This window comes from Papio anubis, chromosome X (genome assembly GCF_008728515.1).
Source record: "Papio anubis isolate 15944 chromosome X, Panubis1.0, whole genome shotgun sequence".
NCBI classification, from domain to species: domain Eukaryota; kingdom Metazoa; phylum Chordata; class Mammalia; order Primates; family Cercopithecidae; genus Papio; species Papio anubis.
The window spans coordinates 3,246,967-3,264,041 of record NC_044996.1 but is presented as its reverse complement, the minus strand read 5'-3'; the positions used below and the strand labels follow the sequence as shown (position 1 = coordinate 3,264,041).

The following is a 17,075-nucleotide window of genomic DNA, read 5'->3' as shown; positions in this document are numbered from 1 at the left end:
GTTTGCCACGACCTGGGGGAAAAGGGGAAATTGGTAGTTGTTGTTCACTGGGTATGAATTTCAGTTCTGCAAGATAAATAAGTTCAAGAGATCTGCTGTACAACATAGTGCCTATAGTTAACAATACTGTATTGTGCACTTAAAAATTTTGTTTAGTGGGTAGATCTCATGTTAAATGTTCTTACCTACCTCTCACCCACCAAAAAGAAGGAAGTAAATTTAAGGATACCTGATAGAATCACTGGAGCAGTCACTAAAAAATAATGCAAAGTGAAATGGCTGGAAGCAATAGATAAATTAAAATGCAATTCTAAAACAATATCTAATTAACCCAAGTTAACACAGGAAAAGAGTAAAAGGAAACAAGAAATTGATTATCCAAATAGAAAATGAATATTAAATGATAGATCTGAGTAAATGACCCAACCATATCAATAATTATATTAAATGTAAATCTGTCAAATACTCCAACTAAAGGATATAAATTATCAATATGGAATAAAAAATGCAAGACCAAAATATATGCTATCTATTTGCACTTTATATTTAAGACAGGTAGGTTGGAAGTAAAAGGGTTGAATAAAATACTATGCCAGCAATAAGCATAAAAACACTGAGGAAGCGTAAAGTCAGCAAGATGGCAGAATACCCTTCAGCACTTATCCCCTCTCAGAACATCAATTTGAATAACAATACATATATGAAAATATCTTTATAAATCCTAAGGAATCCAAATGATAGATTACAGAACCTGGGTGGAGCACAGAAATAAGAAAAGATGCATAGATGAGGGTAGGAAGAAGAGTTTTATATTACTCCATCACCCCTTCCCCATGTCTGTATATTGCAGTCTGGATATACTCTCAATATGTGGGAAGGAGACTGAAGTGAGCACATGACTTCACTGCAGACCCCAGCACCAGGACCACCCCAGTGTTCCTGGGCACCAGGTCAACCCTTACAAACCCAGACTCCAGGCCCTCCGACTGCCAGGTCATTCCACAGGTACCCAGTCTCCAGAAAGATCTCCACAACCTAGGCTCCAGGCACACTCCAGTGCCAGACCCACCTCCATGGCCCCAGGCTCCAGGTCCAGTGTTTAGAACTAATAAGCCAATGCAGTAAAGTTGCAGGAAACAAATTCAACAGGCAAAAGCAGTTAATATTTCTATAGAGTAACAACAAACTCTCTGAAAAAGAAATTAAGAAAATAATCCCATTTACAATAGCAAAAAAAATTAGGTGTAAATTTAAGGTGGTGAAATATCTGGACACTGAAAATCATCAAACATTGATGAAAAAATTAAAGAAGACAAAATAAATGGAACTATATCACATGCTCATTATTTGGAAGAATTAATATTTTAAAAATTTCCATACTATTCAAAGTGATATACAGATTCAATGTAATTCCTATGAAAATTCCAATGCCTTTTTTTAGAGAAATAGAAAAAAAAATCCTAAAATCTATATAAAAGCACAAAAGACCCTGAATAGCCAAAGCAATCTTGAGGAAGAAGAACAAAACTGGAGTCATCACACTACCTCATTTCAAAATATACCACAAAGCTATAGTAATCAAAACAGAATGGTACTGGCCTAAAAGTAGACAAAAGACCAAAGGAACAGAATAAAGAGATCAGCAACAAATCTACACATTTACAGTCAAGTGATCTTTGACAAAGCAGCCAAGAACACACAATGGGGAAAGGATATTCTCTTCAATAAATGGTGCTTGGAAAACTGGACATCCACTTGCAGAAGCATAAAATTGGACACTTATCTCACACCATATGCAAAAATAAACTCAAAATGGAATATAGACTTAAATGTAAGACCCAAAACTGTAATATTCCTAGAAGAAAACATAGGAAAAAATCTTCTTGACAGTGTTCCAGGCAATACTCTCTTGGATATTACCTCAAAAGGACACAACACAAAAGCAAAAATAGACAAATGAGGTTACATGAAATAAAAAAGCTTCTGCATAGCAAATGAAATTATCAGCAGAATAAAAAGATTATGGAATAGAAGATGTTTTAAAACCATATTTCTGAGATGAGGTTAATATTTAAAATATTTTAGGAATTTAAACAACTCAATAGCAAGAAAACAAATAACATAATTAAAAATGGGCAAAGGACATTTCTCAAAAAAACACGTACAAATTGATAGGTGTAATAAAGTATGTTCAACACTACCAATTATCAGGGAAATGCAAATCAAAACCACTATAAGATATCACCACACCTGTTAGGATGGCAATTATCAAAATGACAAAAATAAGAGCTAGTGAAGGTGTGGAGAAAAGGGCACCCTTGTACACTGTTGATGAGAATGTAAATTGGCAGTTTCATTGTGGAATACAGTATGGAGTTCCCAAAAAGCTAAAAATAGAACTACTATATGATCCAGTAGTCCCACCTCTGGGTATATAACCAAAGGAAATGAAATCAGAATGTGGAAGAGATGTGTTCATTCTTATGTTCATTTGAGCATTATTAACAATAGCCAAGATATGGAAGCAAACTGAGTGTCCATCAATGGATGAATAAAGAAAATGTGATATACATATATATAGTGTCCATTTATATATGATTATATATTATATACACATATACGTGTATATATTGTATATGTATATACGTATATACACATACATATATAATGCCACTATTCAGTTTTTTAAAAAGAAAATCCTCTAGGTTGCAACAACATGTATGAACCTGGAGGACGTTATGTTAAATGAAATAACCTAGGCACGAAAAGCCAGATACTGCATGATGTCACTTACATGTGGAATCTAAAAAGTCAAACTCACAGAACCAGGCAGAAGGATGGTGGTTGCAGGATAGGGGTTAGGGGAAATGGGGAGACATTGGTCAAAGGGTACAAAGTTTCAGTTATGCAAGATGAACAAGTTCTGGGGATCTAATGTACGGCATGGTGACTGTAGTTAATAGTACTATATATGTACTCAAAATTAACTGAGAGTAGATTTTAAATATTTTCACCTCAAAAAATTGTAACTATGTGAGCTAATGGATATGTTAATTAGCTTTATTGTGGCAATCATTTCACAATGTATACCTATATCAAAACATCACATTGTGAAATTTTTTTTCATTTTAATTACTTTCTTTTTGTGAGTTTTTTTTTAAAATTATACTTTATGTTCTAGGGTACATGTGCACAACGTGCAGGTTTGTTACATATGTATACATGTGCCATGTTGGTGTGCTGCACCCATCAACTCGTCATTTACATTAGGTATATCTCCTAATGCTATCCCTCCCCCGTCCACCCACCCCACAACACACATTGTGAAATTTAAACATACATAATTTTTGTCATTTATACCTCAGTAAAGTTGGAAAATAAATGAACTAATACACAGAGACTGGGGAGAGGGAGGAGTTACAGGCAAAGAACAGAGGAATTTTAGAGCAGTGAAACTACTCTGTATAATACTATAATGGTGGATACATAGCATTACACATTTTTGTCCAAATTCATAGAATGTGCAATATCAAGAGTAAATCCTGTCTGGGTACAGTGGCTCACAGCACTTTGGGAGGCTGAAGCTGGTGGATTGCTTGAGCCCAGGAGTTCAAGACCAGTTTGAGACACATGGCAAAACCCCGTATCCACAAAAATGAGCCGGGCATGGTGGCCCGTGCCTGTAGTCCCAGCTACTTGGGAGGCTGAGTTGGGAGGATCACTTGAGCCTGGAAAGCAAATGCTGCAGTGAGCCGAGATCTTGCCACTGTACTCCAGCCTAGGTAACAGAGCCAGATCCTGTAAACAAGCAAACAAACAAACAAAACCACACAGAGTAAATGTAAATTATGGACTTGAGGTGATAGTGATGTGTCAAAGTAGGTTTACCAATTGAAAGGAAAGTATCACTCCGATGGCAGATGTCGATAATAAAGAAAGTTTTGCATGTGAGGAGGCAGAGGGTATATAGGAACTCTGTACCTTCTGCTCAATATTACTGTGCACCTAAAACTGCTCTAAAAAATAAAGACTATTTTTAAAAGTCTAGATTTGCTATATGGATATCAAAGAGAGCAGACTTCGAAACAAAGTCTTAATACTTATTTATTGCTAGATATATGAAAAGAGATTTCATAATAATAAAATATTTAATTCATGAAAACGACAAAATAATCAAATGTGATGAATAACAGAGCTTCAAAATATAAAATGCAAAATTTGACAAAATTAGAGAGAAAAAATCTGCAGGCTGAAGTGCAAATTTTAGCATGTCTTTCTCAGGAAATGATAGAATAACTGAGCAAAAGAAAATAGTAACAGAAACACTACAGTGAGCAACACTCTCAGCAAATTTGAACTTATTGGAATTTATAAAATAGTACACTAACAGCTACAAGATATACATTATTTTTTAGAATTATGGCATATCAAATATGAAAGAATATTACTGGGCCAAAAAGTAATTCTCAAGATTAGTCAAAATACTGAAATCCTACCGCATATGTTATCTGACAACAATTCATTGAAATATTGTTTTTTGTCCAAAAGAAAAGAAAGCATAAGTTCACAAAAAGTTTCATACAATACACAATGAAATACTATTCAACCTTAAAAAAATGAGAAAATTCTGTGATTTATGACAACATGAATGAATCTGAAGGACATAATACTATGTGAAATAAGCTGGCCACATAAAGACAAATACTGCCTGATCTCACTTATATGTAAAATCTAAAAATGTCAACTTCATTGAAGCAGAGAGTAGAATGGTGGTTGCCAGAGGCTACAGAGTGAAGGGGGAATAGGAAAAGTGGAGATGTTGGCCAAAGGATACAAAGCTTTAGTTAGAAAGGAAGAGTAAGTTTTAGTGATCTATTGCATAACATGATAGCCATAGTTAATAATAATGTATTCTATATTTTTTGACTGCTAAAAGTGGATTTTAAAATTCTCACCTCATTAAAAATAAGTAAGTGAGGTGATGAATATGTTAATTTGCTTGATTTTCTAGTTCTACAATTTTTACATATATCAAAATGTCATACTGTACCCCATAAATAAATACAATTATTTGCCAACTTGAGATTTCAAATGGGGAAGTAAAAAAAATAAATATATGAAAAAATATTTAAAACTAAAAAATGATTATATTGGTCAAATAATAAACACTTAGAAAGTACAAAATTTTTAAAATCCATAATTACACTTATAATTGTACATTAAGTTCATAATTTTATATATACAGTCATCCTCGATATCCATGGGCAGTTGGTTCCAGGACCCATCACAGATACCAAAATCCACAGATGGTCAAGTCCCTGACCTAAAACGGTATACTATTTGCATATAACGTATGCACATCCTTCCATATACTTTAAGTTATCACTAGTTTATTTGTAATAGTTAATACAATGTGAATGCTATGTAACTAGTTGTTATACTGTATTGCTTAGGGAATAATGACAAGAAAAAATATCTACATGTGCTCAGTACAGACACAACCATCATTTTTGTTTTTCAAATATTTTTGATCTGCAGTTGCTTGAATCCATGGAGGCAGAACCCACAGATGCAGGGCCAACTATATTTGTACATGAAAATTCAAACAAATCTACAATATAATACCAATATTAATAAGTAATATAGCATAGAAGGTCAATATACAAAAATCAATTGTGTTTTAGTTATTAGAAACAATGAGCGAAAAATGAAATTAAAAGAACAAGACTAATAACAATAATATCAGAGAGTAAATGGCATAGAAATACATTTAACAAAAGATGCACAACATCCAGGCCATGCACACCCAGGAGAAGGAGCAGATCAAGACCCTCAGCAAGTATGCCTCTTTCATCGACAAGGTATGGTTCCTGCAGCAGCAGAACAAGATGCTGGAGACCAAGTGGAGCCTCCTGCAGCAGCAGGAGATGGCTCGGAGCAACATGGACAACCTGTTCGAGAGCTACATCAACAACCTTAGGCAGCAGCTGGAGACTCTGGGGCAGGAGAAGCTGAAGCTGGAGACGGAGCTTGGCAACATTCAGGGGCTGGTGGAGGACTTCAAGAACGAGAATGAGGATGAGATCAATAAGCATACAGAGATGGCGAATGAATTTGTCCTCATCAAGAAAGATGTGGATGAAGCTTACGTGAACAAGGTAGAGTGGGAGTCTCGCCTGGAGGGGCTGACTGACAAGATCAACTTCCTCAGGCAGCTGTATGAAGAGGAGATCCAAGAGCTGCATTCCCAGATCTCGGATACGTCTGTGGTGCTGTCCATGGACAACAGCTGCTCCCTGGACATGGAAAGCATCATCGCTGAGGTCAAGGCGCAGTACGAGGAGATCGCCAACCGCAGCCTGGCTGAGGCTGAGAGCATGTACCAGGTCAAGTATGAGGAGCTGCAGAGCCTGGCTGGGAAGCCCGGGGATGACCTGCGGCGCACAAAGACTGAGATCTCCGAGATGAACCAGAACATCAGTCAGCTTCAGGCTGAGACTGAGGGCCTCAAAGGCCAGAGGGCTGCCCTGTGGAGGTTGCCATCGCAGATGCAGAGCAACGTGGGGATCTGGCCATTAAGGATGCCAACGTCAAGGGATGCCTCCGAGCTGGAGGCCACCCTGCAGCGAGTCAAGCAGGACATGGCAAGGCAGTTGCGTGAGTACCAGGAGCTGATGAACGTCAAGCTGGCCCTGGACATTGAGATGTCACCTACAGGAGGCTGCTGGAGGGCGAGGAGAGCCAGCTAGAGTCTGAGATGCAGAACATGAGTATCCATATGAAGACCACCAGCGGTTTTGCAGGTGGTCTGAGCTGGGCCTATGGGGGGCCTCACAAGCCCCGGCCTCAGCTATGGCCTGGGCTCTGGCCTCTGGCTCTGACGCGGGCTCCAGCTCCTTCAGCTGCACCAGCTCCACCAGGGCCCTGGTTGTGAAGAAGATCTAGACCCATGATGGGAAGCTGGTGTCCGCGTCCTCTGACGTGCTGCCCAAGTGAACAGCTGCGGCAACCCCTCCCCGCCTGCCCCTCCTGCGACTTGCCCAGAGCCCGGGAGGGAGGCCGCTGTGCAGGGAAGCACAGGGAACAGAAGACACACCTGAGGCTCAGCCCTAGCCCTCAGCCCACCTGTGGGGGAATTTACTGCCTGAGGACCCCCCTTACCCATGCCTCCAGCTACAAAACAATTCAATTGCTTTTTTTTTGTCCAAAATAAAACCTCAGCTAGCTCTGCTAAAAAAAAAAAAAAGATACAGAATCTTTAAAGCAACCAGAGGAATAAAAGACACTACATTTACAAGAACAACTGGAAAATGGAAGGCAGATTTCCCAAAAGAAACAATGTCAGTCAAAAGGTAATGTTATAACATTTTTTAAGTGCTAAAATAAAAATAAGCACACAGAACTACCAACATAGAATTCTACACCCAAAGAAAATATTATTCAACAATGTGGGTGGAATAAAGAGGCTTTCATATGAACAAATATTAAAGGAATTCCTCACCAGCAGACCAACACTGAAAGAAAGCAAGACAAAAACAAAGAAAATTCTTCAGTCAAAAGGAAAATTATGCTAGATGGAAACATGAAAATGCAAAAGGGCATGAAGAACACCAGAGAGAATAAATACATGGGTAAAAGTAAATATATATTTAGATTGCATAAAACGGTAATTAGAATATTTTGTACAGTCTAAATTATGTGCAAAATGAAATGTGAAGTGAAAATACATGACAAAAATAATGCAGGAGGGTGAAAAAAGGGGTAAGTACTGTTTACAGTTTCTAGTAGCATCAGAGACATAGTACAAATAGTTCGTACTTGACTATAATAAGTCAAAACTTCCTGCTGTAATTTCTAAGGTAGCTACTAAAATAGCGGAAGAAGATATAACTGACAAATTAATAGGAAAAAAAACATTCTAAATAGAAACATTGACTACACTAAAAGAAGGCAAGAATGGAAGTAAAAGGGAATATGAAACAAGTGATTCAAATAGAACCTTGATGATTTAGCAGCAAATATATTCTAAACCAAATTATATATCAGTAATTAATAAAAATAAGTCAAATATTTACAAGTAAAATATTAAGATGGTCAGAATGGATTTTTAAACCCAAATATATGCTAGTTACAAGAAATATAGTTTAAATATTAATATGCCAAAAGTTTAACATAAAAGGACTGAAACAGAAGTCATGAACCAAAAAGATAGATAATGAAACTGTAATCAGGAAAATCAAGAAGCAATACTAGAGAAAAAGAAAGTTATTTCATAATTATAAAAGGATCAATAAAACAAGAAGACATTATCATAGTCCTCTGTGGGAAGTGTTAAAGACTTTGTGGACATCTTTGATCCACCTCAAGTCTCAATCAAGATAACAGCAGAGATTTTTGTGGAAACTGACAAGCTGATTCTAAAATCCATGTATAAAAGCAAAAAGCTAAAAGAGGTAATCTTGAAAAAAAAAAAGAACACATCTGGAGGACCTGTAAATAAGAACTGTGGTATTAGTGCAAGGATATACTAACTGGAATGGTTATACATATAATGGAATAAAATAAAGAGTTCAGGCAAATATTATCACCCAATTTTTTTCATAAAGGTGATATTGCAGTTCAGAGGTGAAAGTGTAGTCTTTCAAATAAATAGTGCTATATTAAATGCACATTTATATGGAAAAAACTGCAATTATATCACAAAGTCACACCATATGAATTGCAAATTAGTTGAAAAATTTTATGTTAGAAGTAAAATAAATATTTTATAGAAAATATCTTTAAGGATAACCTCTTTGTGACTTTGGTATAGGCAAAGTTTAAAAAAAAATAGGACACAAAAAACACTAACCGTTAAAGAAATAAATGGTAACTGAGACCACACTAAAATTAAGATTTGCTCATCAAAAACACCAACAAAAAATGAAAAGGCAATCTACAGGATAGGAGATGACATTAGAAACACATATATCTGGCAGAGAACTTCTACCATGAAAATATAAACATATATACATATATATAGATAGATAGATAGATAAAAAGACAACCTATCTAAAAAACAGACAAATGAACATAATGAAAAAAGATATTAAAATATCCAACAAATATTTGAAAAGCTGTTTAACTTCATTCTCATCAGAGATGCAAAGAAGCAAATTAAAACCACAAAGGGATAGTACTATTCCACCACCTGCATAGCTACAATGTAGACAAAAAGTATTAAATACCAAATGTTGACAAAAAATGTCTAGATGTGATATCCTGGTAAATGTTTAATAACTGAATCTCTTAGAAATGAATATATAAGATCCCTGATTTATGGCTTTTTTCCAGTCTCCATACTGTAAATACACCATAGCCAATTTCAGGCAGCCATCCTGAGATCACTGAATGCAGAATTGAGAAGAGATGCCCACAATTGGCCCTTGAAAGCCAGTATGACCCAGGTCCAGAACACCACTAACATGCAGCAACAATAATTCTCACATATTATTGGTGGGAGTGTAAATTGATACAACTGGTTTGGAAAACTGGCAGTTTCTCCTAAAATTGAAGACATGCATACCCTTATTACACAGCACTTCTACTCTGGGGTATGTACCCAACAGAAATCCATACATGTGTTCACCAAAAGACATGTTTGAGGATTCTCATAACATTGTTAATATGTAAAAGCTAAAACCTAGACACAACCCAAATCCCCATCAACAGTTTAAAGGATAAACAAATTGTAATACCATGACATAATGGAGTACTATGCATCATCAGTCAATAAACTACAGCCCACAGGAAAAATGTGACCAGTCCCTTATTTTCTTACAGCCCCTGAGTGAAGAATGTTTGTTACATTTTTAAATAGCCACATTCTTAACAGTTATACAAGTACCTACATAAAGTCATCAATTTTGCCTCTTGACCTACAGGGATTGTGCAATTTGCTATCTGGCCCTTTAAGAAAAAATTTGCTGATCTTTGCTATAAACCAGTGAGAGTGAATGATTTACAACAGTGATCTCAAAGTATGGCCCCTGGATCAGCAGCATTAACAGCACCTGAAAACAGGACTACCAGGCTCCACCCCAGACATACTGAATCAAAACTCCGGGCTGTGAGCCAGCAATTCATGCTTTAACAAGCCCTCTTGGTAATTCTGATGTATGCTAAAGTTTGAGAACCAACGATCTACAACTCTAAACATGAATAAATATCACAAACATAATGTGGAGTGCAAGAACATAGATGCAATAAAGAACATACTATATAATTCCATTTATATAAAATTTAAAAACATGTACAAGTATTCTATTTAAAAATCAAGACAATGGCTACCCATGGAAAGGGACTAGTGACTGGAAGGGAGCATGAGGTGAGTTTTTGCAATATTAAATTGGCTTGCAGATTGCTGCCTTCTGGCTGTGTCCTTACATGGCAGAGAGAGAGAGAGAGAGAGGGAGGGGGGGGGGGGGGGAGAGAGAGAGAGAGCGCAAGCACACTTTGGTGTCTCTTCCTCTTTTTACAGGGGCACCAGCCTTTTCAAATGAGGGTCCTACCATTACAATTTCACTTAACCTTTATCACCTCCTCACAGACCCTATCTCCAAATACAGTGACATTGGGGGTTAGGGCTTCAGCATATGAATTTTGAGAGGACACAAGCATAATATATTCTAAAGGAAATTGTAAGTTCTTCAGGCAGAAGAAAAGTAATCCCATATGGAAGCTTGGAAATGTAACAACAACAAAAAAATGAAAAGCAACAAAAATGGTAATAATATTAAAGAGTACTGATAATATAAACAATAATGTCTTGCTGGAATACAAGAATGTATGACAAAAATAAATGATAGGTCATAGATAAAGCATTCATGAAGCAAGTAAAAGTGTCAATTTACATTAAACTCTTATGAGTTAATGAATTTGTATTTTTATAGTAAACACTAAAATAATAGCAAAAGGTATAAAACCTTCAAGCTAATAGAGTATATATGTGTATTTTAGAATGCTTGAATATACTCAATCTATATTCATTCTAAAATAAGGCAAGCAAGAGAAAATAAGAATATAGGCAGGTGGAAAAAATAGAAATCGCTTAATACGCTGAAAAATTTCAATGCAAATGTATTTGTAATTATAGTAACTATACATAGAATAATGCTCCAATTAACTAAATATTGTCCAACTGGATCCTACCAAGTCTCAACTATATGCTATTTATAGAACACAACTTCAAAACATAAAAGGAAAAGAGTGAAAGTAAATGAATGGGAAAAGAGCATGCAAACTCTAACCAACACGTGGCTGGTATAGCTATGACAACATCAGATAAGCAAGACTTTAAAGCAAAAAGAATTACCAGAGGAAAAAAAAATGACAATAGTAAAAATTAAGAATTAAATTTATGAGGAAATATTAACTATTCTATATTTATGTACTTAATAACATGTTCTCAAAATATTTAAGGAAAATATTGACAGTAGTAAAAGGAGAAAAAGAAAAACCCAGAAACATGGTAAAATTTAACACACTTTTATCAGTACATGATGGAATAAACACAAACAAGTTAGCAAAGACAAAGAATATGCAAAAGAACATTAAACCAAGTAACTATAGAATATATATTCTCCAAATACCCACACAACATATAGAGAACTGTCCATTTTGCTGAGCCATAATACAATTATCTACATATTTCAAATGAATAAAATCATAAAATAATTATTTAGCTATAATATAATCACATTAGGAAACAATAATGAAAAAGTAACTAGAAAAGTCCCATTGTTCAGAAGTTAAGTAATATGCTTGTAAATAATCCAAAGAAAATTGAAAATATTATAAACTGAATAACAGTAAAAATACTATTTAGTAAACTTACTATTTATTAAAACTTACAGGATCTGACTTCTACTTCTGAGTAAAATGGAATAGTTCATGGCAGGTCAATATTTCCACTGAAAACAATTAGAAAAAAAGATGGATTTCAAAAATTATATATTTATTTATAGACACCTAATAACTGTAGAAGTAAGCAAGACTAGAGGGAATACAATTCCAGAATGAGGACAGTCTTTCGGAGGTAAACTGAAGCTCCACAGCTGTCTCTGAGAATATGTCCTGATTCTGAACATGGATCTGAACTTGAGAATTTGAGCTAGGTCTAGGTGGAGAGCTGCTGCTGGTGGACTTTTTGACAGCTACACAGAGCTGAAGTGAAAAAACTTAGATTAGACAGGCCTCAAATAGACAATTTATTTCTCCTTCAAGATATTTGCTAAACTCCAAAGCTAAACTGAAGAGGAAGATAAAGAGCTTAAGCCAAAACTTAAAGCAAAATAAAATTATTTCCACAGTCTCTAGGTGATTAGGAGGCAAAGGTTGGGGGTACAGGATTGGCAGGACTAAGAACAAGTAACAAATGAAAGCATTAGAGGGAGTAGTAAATTAACACCCATATCTTCCAACAACCTTTTGCAGATCTGGAACCTGCTGAAAGATAAGAATCCACACTTGGTCCTTGGCAGAACTTTTGGCAGATGGTAATGACAAAATTGGAGTCTTGAAGGATGCTAAATGCACAGCTGGTCTCTCCCTCAAAAGATTTGCCAAATTCTGAATCTTCACAGGGCAGGAGGCTAAAGAGATAATTCAAAAACATCTGAATCACACAGGAAAAAAAATGCCCATAGTCTCTTAGCGCTGAGGTTACAAAGACCTGCCATATACTCAAATAAATGTCCTGGGGGGCAAGCCATAGAAACGGTAAATTAGGATTCATTAAACTAAATACCAGCTTCCACCAGCTCAGTCTGTGATTAAAGTATAATATTTAGCTCCCTACCCTATCTGCCTAGCAAAGGAGCTTTGGATAATTACACAAGGCTGAAGTGGCAGAATTTAGATTAGACAGGCCTCAAATAGATGACTATAGACAAATTTTAGATCATGTGAAATCTATAATAGCTGGTGGGGGGAAATCATATGAGATAATAAATATAAAACTACAATAAATGATATGTATTGAGATATCTTAATTTTTACAAACAAAATGCTGACCAAAAAGACATCAGCTTTGAAGACAGACAGGTCTGTGGATAAACCACATACTCAGAAATAGTTTTTTGACCTTAAAAAAGTTATTTAACCTTCTAGCCTTCAGTTTATGTATTTGTAAATGGAAATAAATAATAGCAAGCAGAGAATATGCTGTCATAAGAATTATGAGATGATACATTTAAAGTAATTAAAACAATCTCTGAAATGTAAAAAACACACAATAATGGTTTCATTATTATTGCTGTCATCATTACTACTGTGACAAAGAAATAGCAGCTTTTATAATACTTTCCATTTTGCCAAATGCCTTTGCATTTATTATCTCACTTGATTCCTCCCTGCAATTAATATAAATGAACCAAAGATCATGTTCTGCATTTCAAATAATGAATAAACTGAGACTCCCAAAAGAGAAATGACTTGCTCAGAGACAGGAAACAAGGTACTGAAGAACCAGGACTAGAACACTCAGCTATTCACACTTGTCCCACTTTGTACAACTCCACATTACCTGCAAACAGGATATGAATATACTCCACTATGCATATTTAACTCAAATTTTGCCTGCTGCTGAATGGGGCTTAGGAGTATTTTCTCAATATCCAAGGATGACACAAGCATTCAGCTGATTGAGTACTAAGATAAATCTTACAGTTCATTTATTCTATCAACTTTCCCTCACTCATGCCATGACATTTCTCCATATCCAACTTAAAGTCCATGGCATGGTCCATCATTCTAATCACTTCCTTGTGCACACAAAACAGTAAACTTCCTTGTCTCTATCTCCCTTTATCATACTAAATTAGCAAAACAAAATTCTGGTTAAATCTAATTCAATGCCTACTCTTAAGCTGTGCCTGACTGAGCAGCTGAATATGTGAATGTAACTGGACCAAAAATACATAATCAGCCTGGCCTGTCCAAATTCAAGCTGATCTTTGGTGCTGTTCAACAATCCCACCACATGTCCTTTCCATCTATTTTCCCACTCCCCAAGAAGACCATTTCCCACCTTCTCTTTATTGAAATCGCCTCACCTCCTTCCCACCCTCCCTCTCAGTTGATGTCCTTGCTTTCTATTTCACTAAGAAAATCTAGGCCATCAGAAGAGAATGTCTATATGCTTCCCACATCTTCTTCCCCACCAGCATCATGCATACATATTATGCCTTCTTTTTAGTGACTATGGATAAACTGTCCTTGCTCTTACCCCTCCACTTGTGAACTGTGTGTCAACTTCTCTGTCCTTTTAAAGATAGCACTATAGAAATTCTACTCTCTCTCGTAAATCACTATTTATTTCTTTTTACTGGAGAATCCTCATCAGCATTCTGTGATACATCTCATTTTTGAAACCTTTCTCTTAAACCCGTGTCTTCTCTCAGCTACAATCTCATTTATTTGCTGCCTTTACAACAACACTCTTTTAAAAAGTAATCTAAACTCACTCCCTATCCCCGATTTTTTATATTTTCCAAGTTTTATTGAGGTATGATTAGAAAATTCAAGTTGTGTACAGTTAAAGTGTGTATATAATATATAATGATTGCATATAGTATATATCGTGAAATTATTATAACAAGCTAATTAGCACATTCATTAGCTCACATAGTTCCTGGTTTTTTACTTTATTAGGAGGTATGAATGCTTAACATCTACTGCTTTAACAAATTTTAAGTATACTTATTATTAATTATATTCACCATTCTGTATATCATATTGCCAGAACTTATTAATCTTGTAAGTTAAAGTTTTGACCAAAATCTCCCTACTTCCCCAATTCCACAGCCCCTGGCAACCGGTGTTCTACTGTCTTCTTTGACTGTTTTAGATACTACATATAAGTATTTCTTTGTCTGGCTAGTTTTGCTTAGCATAATGTCCTCCAGGTTCATCCACGTTGTCACAAATGTCAGGATTACTTTTTTATGGCTTAATAGTACTCCATTGTCTATATGTGCAACATTTTCTTTATCCATTCATCTGTTGATGGACAGAGACTTCCTCTATATCTTAGCTATTGTAAATAATGCTGAAATGGACATAGGGGTGCAGATATTCCTTCAAGATACTTGTTTCATTTCCTTTGGGTATATACCCAGTAGTGGAATTAGTAAATCATATGATCAAGTCTGCTTTTGAAGTTCTGTCTTGAATTTGTCTTTTCTGTCACATTCTTCAGCTGTTTGGTTATTTTTTATGGTTTTTGTTTCTTTATTAAACTTCTTATTTTGCTCATGTATTGTTATCCTCATTTCATTTAGTGTTCTATCTGTGTTCTTGATATGGTTTGGTTGTGTCCCCACCCAAATCTCATATTGAATTGTAGTTCCCATAATCCCCACGTGTAGTGGAAGAGACCTGGTGGAAGGTAATAGAAACATGGGGGTGGTTTCCCCAGGCTATTCTTGTGATATTGACTAAGTTCTCACGAGGTCTGATGGTTTTATAAGGGGCTTCTCCCTTCACTCAGCTCTCATTATTCTTCTTCTGGGCATCTTTTTAAAAAAAAGGATGTGTTTGCCTCTCCTTCTACAATAATTGTAAGTTTCCTGAGGCCTCCCCAGCCATGCTGAACGGCGAGTCAATTTAACCTCTTTTCTTTTAAATTATCCGGTCTCCCTCATGTCTTTATTAGCAGCATGAGAACGAACTAATACAGTAGATTGATACTGCTAGAGTGGCTTACTGCTATAAGGATACCCGAAAATGTGGAAGTGACTTTGGAACTGGGTAACAGGCAGAGGTTGGAACAGTTTAGAGGGCTCAGAAGAAGACAGGAAAATGTGGGAAAGTTTGGAACTTCCTAGAGACATGGAGGGCTCAGAAGACAGGAAGATGTGGGAAAGTTTGGAACTTCCTAGTGACTTGTTGAATAGCTTTGACTAAAATGCTGATAGTGGTATGGACAATGAAGTCCAGGCTGAAGTGGTCTCAGATGGAGATGAGGAACTTGTTGAGAACTGGAGCAAAGGTGACTCTTGTTATGCTTTAGCAAATATACTGGTGGTATTTTGCCCCTGTCCTAGAGATCTGTGGAGCTTTAAACTTGAGAGAGATGATTTAAGGTATCTGGCATAAGAAGTGTCTTCTTTTTTTATTTTTTTATTTCCATAGGTTTGCGGGGAATAGGTGGTATTTGGTTATACAGGTGAGTTGTTTAGTGGTGATTTGTGAAATTTTGGTGCATGCATCACCTGAGCAGTATACACTGAACCTGCTTTGTAGTAGTTTATTCCTCACCCCCTTCCCACCTTTCTCCCTGAGTTCCCAAAGTCTATCGGGTCATTCTTATGCCCTTGCTTCCTCATAGCTTGGCTCCCACTTATGAGTGAGAACATATGATGTTTGGTTTTCCATTCCTGAGTTACTTCACTTAGGATAATAGTCTCAAATCCCATCCAGGTTGCTGTGAATGCCATTAAGTCATTCCTTTTTACGGCTGAGTAGCATTCCATCATATGTATATACCACAGTTTCTTTATACACTAGTTGATTGACGGACATTTGTGTTGGTTCCTCATTTTTGCAATTGTGAATTGTGCTGCTATAAACATGCATGTCAAATATCTTTTTTGTATCATGACTTCTTTTCCTCTAGGTAGATACCCAGTAGTGGAATTGCCAGATTAAATAGTAGTTCTACTTTTAGTTCTCTAAGGAATCTCCACACTGTTTTCCATAGTGGTCATAGTACTTTACATTCCTACCAGCAATGTAGAAGTGTTCGCTGTCCACTGCATCCATGCCAACATCTATCTTTTTTTTTTTCGATTTTTTATTATGGCCATTCTTGCAGGAGTAAGGTGGTATCACACTGTTGTTTTCATCTGCATTTCCCTGATCATTAGTTATGCTGAGCATTTTTTCATATGTTTACTGGCTATTTGTATATTTTCTTTTGAGAATTGTCTATTCATGTCCTTAGTCCACTTTTTGATGGCATTATTTTTTTCTTGCTATTTTTTTGAGTTCCTTGTAGATTCTGGATATTAGTCCTTTGTCAGATGTATAGATTG

General features: G+C 36.0%; 1 protein-coding gene and 1 pseudogene across 2 annotated transcripts in view; both read left to right on the top strand.

Annotated features, from left to right (window-relative positions):
- Positions 1-17,075, top strand: part of LOC101024933 (melanoma-associated antigen 4) — a 463,021-nt gene that overhangs the window by 163,147 nt on the left and 282,799 nt on the right. The gene's annotated exons all lie outside the window — the stretch shown is intronic.
- LOC100998741 lies at positions 5,278-7,231 on the top strand (annotated as a pseudogene). The gene has a single exon (XR_004180743.1). The product of XR_004180743.1 is annotated as a keratin, type II cytoskeletal 8 pseudogene (transcript).